We start from the raw sequence: 5,469 nt of genomic DNA on the forward strand, positions 1-5,469 counted from the left end.
GAATCAAGGTAGGTTCAAGTGGAGTGCCTTTGGCATATTATGTGATCAATGATGCTAACAAAATTGACGTTGTTAATTTATAAAACAATTGTAAGGCCAGTGATACTTTGCAGTTCACATAATATTGGACAATTAAGAAACAACAAGCTCATGAAATGGTAGAGAAGAATGTGATAGGATCACCGTAAAAGGAAATGTTAGGGGAAGACGTAAATTGACTTGGGATGTGATAGTAAAAAAATTAAACGAATTTATTTAATTTAACCGAGCATATAGCTTTTAATAGTATGAAATGATGAAAAAAGGATTCACGTATCGTAGCCCACTTGATTGGGACATAAAGCTTTGTTTGATTTAGTTTCGTTTGGTTTATTTCACTGTATTTGAAGTTAGGCATAAAAAATTCTTAGGATTTATTTTCATTTGGGTTTCGCTAAAGGTTTCTACTTAGTTGTTAACTACCTAAATCCATACTTTAGGACATAGTGTATTGCAGGTGTCTGCATACAAGCACATAAGCACTTGTAAATTGTATGTAAGACCGGATTGCACTCTGCCCCTCCAAGCTAACCAACAAAAAAAACTGAATTTTGGGAGGTGCCACATTCTTCCACAACCATTTGGAAAATCAAACAAACCATTTATTTTTGTCAAATTTATTTATATTTTTTCAAAAAAATCAAAAAATAATTTAAAAAATCAAACCAAACCGCTATATCATGTATTATTTTTAATATACATTCAATAAAATTAATAATTTTTATAAAAAATATTAACTTTGATATTAGAATAATTTGAAGACATTTCATCATAAAATACTGACATTTAATTTTATAATCTAGTCATAGAAATTTTAAAAAATTTAATGAGTTAAATTTATAATACATATAATAGCATTATAGTAGAAATTAAAATTTCCTCACAAAACTTAAGAAAATTTGAAAAAGTTATTGAAATGGGTATTGAACGAAGGGACTCATCGCCACTTCCTGTCACGACCCCAAACTGCCCCTAGTAGTTTGGTGCCGTGATGGCCAGTAATCCGAGATTACCGAAGGCCAACTTTCAAAATTCACACACAATTAGAGTATAAATATATGGGGCTCACAAGTGCGGAAGCAATAATCTAAAATACAAGTGGTCCATAAGAGCAGTGCATAAGTCAAATGAAATGGCATACATCTTTACATAGCTTTAAAACTTGAATACAAATAAAATAAAGTACAAAATACATGTTACATCTTGCTAAAAGGCTTCTCAAGCCGACATGTTCAAAATACAAAAGTTTCAAAATTGCCGACATAAACGAAATACATGAAATACAAGTCAAGATACATAATATTCAGGATTGCCGACATAAACATTGCCGACCTAACATGCATCCAAAACATCTTGCAAAACACACATCTCTGCGTAGCCGACTTCCTGCTTGTTAACTACATATATACATAGGGAGGGTGAGCTTGGATACTCAGTGAATGGTATAAGTAATAAAGGGGTTAAATGAATGATTCCCGAGGTCTTTTCAAAACAATACATAGTATATCTTGTCAAAACCATACATAACATAGCTTAGCTTGGCTTGAAATAAAACATCATTCGAAACTTGGTCTTTCAAAACTTACATACTTAACATACGTCAAATCTTATAACATAACCTCGGCATAACCTTGGTCCTTCAAAACAAAAGCATAACCTCGGCATAACCTTGGTCCTTCAAAACTTACTTACTTACTTACAAGACCCACGCGGTAAACCGCCAGTGGCAAAACAAGACCAAGCAAGGGAGATATCCCAAACAAGGGTGCTACGCAAGTTTAGAGTCCTCTAGCACAAGGGACCTATGTTACAAAGGCCCTGTAGCCCTTTAACACTTGGGTGTTGCGCAAGTTTAGAGTCCTCCAGCACAAGGGACCTATGTTACAAGAGCCCGTAGCCCTTTAACACTTGGGTGCTGCGTAAGTTTAGAGTCCTCCAGTACAAGGGACCTATGTTACAAGAGCCCGTAGCCCTTTAACACTTGGGTGCTACGCAAGTTTAGAGTCCTCCAGCACGAGGGACTTTCCGAAAATGTCGTCAAAACAAAGCTTACTTGATACATTGTCATTCAAAACAAAGCTTATACTTGATACATAAAATAGGGATATCATTCATGCTTAACAAATACTTTTATCAAAATAAGGCAACGCTTTATCAAAACCTTAAGAACATAACTTTATTAAAAATTCCACTCACATTAGTTCTTGGGACGTCGGGATCAAGGCAAAGGTCCAAGTCCTACAAACACATGGCGAAGCATACTGAATGCACTTCTCAAAACAAGTCTCACATGCATGCAATGATCTTGGAAAAACATGCTGGAAGTCAAAACACTGTTTTACATGTCAGGAAGACATGCTGGGTACCAACCAGGTCTTTGCCGAGGTCCCACACCTCCTGGCCGAGGTGTGGCTACCTAGGCTTCGGCAAGCGGTTGCATGCCGAGGTGCACACAAGACAAACTAAAGGTGTAAGTGTAACAACCCTCATACTGTTTACCGACTTATGACTGATTGATTACCGATAACCATCGATTATCGTTAAACTGAATTGATTATGACTGATAATTGAACTGATTAAAGTACTGAACTGACTGACTGAAATTGGAAACCGAATTGATTGAGTATATGTTAGCTGAATTGCATTCTATCTGTTTGACTGTATGATTATCTGTTCATGCTTATATGTTTAAACTGCTAATTGAAGGCCTTATCGGCGGCCGAACTGGGAATTGATTAATGTTTTATGATCTTCATAATTAATGTGATTTTATGGTGTATTTACCTGAAAACTGATTAGGTATGATTAAATTAGATTAAATTAAGCTAATTAAAGAGTTGGACTTAATTACCATTTTGCCACCCTTAGTGGCCCACTCAATATAACATATTTGAGCCTCAATATACACTTAGGCAACATTTTGCTCAGCCATTTTCTTGCTCTAGCCGACCAAGAGAGGGAGAGAGTGAGAGAACTTGGAATTCATCTTGAAGAATTGCTTGGATTGAAGTGTAGATTTCACATTGAGCTTCCCTATCCTAAATACAAGACTTAAGGTAGCTCCATTGTCTTCTTGTTCATGTTTTGAGTGGATTCTTGCATGGTTCATGTCATATTGATGGAGTTTAGAGCCAATCATGGGTTAGATGTTGAATTGAAGCTTGATTGTTGCATGCATGTTGCCATTCTTGAGTTTTGAGGTTGTAAGTTCATGTTTCCTCACATGCATGTCCATAATTTTGTAATGGTCCATGATTTCATCATGTTTTGGAAACAATTAGCTCCTTAGAGCATCAAATTGAAGCTTTGAAATTGGTTTGAATTCATGCATGTTGCATGTTCATATTGTTCTTGGAAAATGGTTTGAAATTGGGTTTGAATATGGTTTTAATTGACTCACCTTTGGGGCTTGAATTCATAAATTGAGCTTTGAAACTTGTTATACATTGAATTTAGTTATGTTTTCCAGAATTTGGGCCCAAGAGGTCGAGTTTGGAGTGGTGGAATGCTTGGTTTGAGCTTGGGAGGCAAATCTGGAAATTCCAGATTTGGCTTCCTCGCTCGAGCGAAGGGTTCCCCGCTCGAGCGAGCACCTTTGTCCAGGGCTCCGCTCGAGCGACCATCGCGCGTAAAATCACAGCATCCAGTATTTTTACTGTTTCGACAGACCGCTCGAGCGAAGGATTCCTCGCTCGAGCGAAGCCTTTGATTTTGGACTTCCGCTCGAGCGAAGAAAGTCTCGCTCGAGCGAGGTTCCTATTTTCAGCAAAGTTTGCAAAATGTTTTCTAAGTGTATTTTTGCATCCTCATCCCATCCTAGGCATTCTTAGGCCTAGTTTAAGGCATCTTAATGAGGATATAGATGTAGAACACACCAAGGCAAATTAGGGATTAAGTTATGATATTTCCCAACTGTGTAGCTTAGTGTGTTCAACCTGTGAACTGTGTAGGGTTGGCGACTGGGGAGACACGCTCTAGCGTACCGTGGCCCAAACTCTGTGAGTAACAATTGTGTAAAGATATGTTCAACTGATATCTTTTGAATACTGAACTGAACTGTTTACTGAACTGGTATTACGGAATGAATGTATGTCCTTTATTTCTGAACTGTACTGTGGCATCCTTAGTACCTACTGTTTACTGTTACTGTTACTGTTACAGAGATCTCTGTCGGTTCCCTCGTGGAGCCACTACTGTTTACTGACTGATGGCCATCATTACTGTTCGGTCTTTTAAGACCTACTGTTACTGTTATGCTAATGGATGTACCACATATGACTGTTTACTGTACTGAACAACTGAAATACTGATTGAATTGAACTGTTTTCATTACTGTAAGGACATTCATTCTAAACCCCTTTACGCTTTATGTTATTCACTGGGCTTTAGCTCACTGTTTATATATATATATGTAGGTGCTCAGCCACCAGATCGGAGCTAGGAGCGTGGGTTAGACTCCAGTTTTGTCAAGCCAGCCCTTGTGCCTCACTGCGAGGTTCCGAGTTGCCATGCTATGGCTTGGGGGTGTTTTGTTTGTTTTCCCCCGCCTGTCTTCATACTGTCTAACTGTTCTGTATAGACTGAATGTTTACCGTACTGTTATCAAGGGATTAGGTCCCTGTACTGTGTGATTGTAAATTCTGTATAGACTGTACTGTTTGTGTATGTATAAATGCATGAAAAAAAAAATCTTTTTGGCATACAGACTGTCACAGCTCATTGGACATTGTTTAATTACTGTATTGGCTTCCGCCAGGCCCTGTACTCTGTTTTACTGTATTACTGTTCTGCAGGCCTTCGGTAATCTCGGATTACTGGCCGGTTACGGTACTAAACCCATAGGGCCGGGTTTGGGTCGTGACAGTAAGTGATCATGCAAGGTAGGCCAAGGTGAGATACGATGCTTGGTCTAAGTGTGAGGTCTAGGTGAGAGTGATCTCGGCGACTACACCTCGGGAAGTGAAGTCTGGAGATCTGGGTTTCCACTCGTGAAAAACAAGAAGAACATGAACATAAAGATCATGAAGAACATGGATGCTAAAATCATAACTTCTTTATTTACAAAATCTGGGATTTCATGCTATGAGTTCGAAAACATGGACCTGGGTACCCATGCTTGAAAATCATGTGAAAACAAACACAAAAACATGGATCTTGGCATGAGCTTTCGGATCAAAACATAACTTTCCTTGAAGAACACATGAATGCTATTTTCTCTTTCTAAAACCGAACTTCAAAATAATGCATGGCTTACAAATCATATTCAATCATGCAATGCAATAACATAAACATAAAGAACAACATGGGTAGATCAAGAATCTAACCTTAGAACACGAATCTAACGGTTCGATCTCTAGGGATCAAGCTTGGAAATCTACCTCCTCTCAAGGGCTCTTCTCCCTCTTCTAGAGCTTCTCTCTCTTCTTCAAA

Source organism: Camellia sinensis, chromosome 4 (assembly GCF_055761805.1).
Source record: "Camellia sinensis isolate YWXY chromosome 4, ASM5576180v1, whole genome shotgun sequence".
In the NCBI taxonomy this organism is placed as follows: Eukaryota; Viridiplantae; Streptophyta; class Magnoliopsida; order Ericales; family Theaceae; genus Camellia; species Camellia sinensis.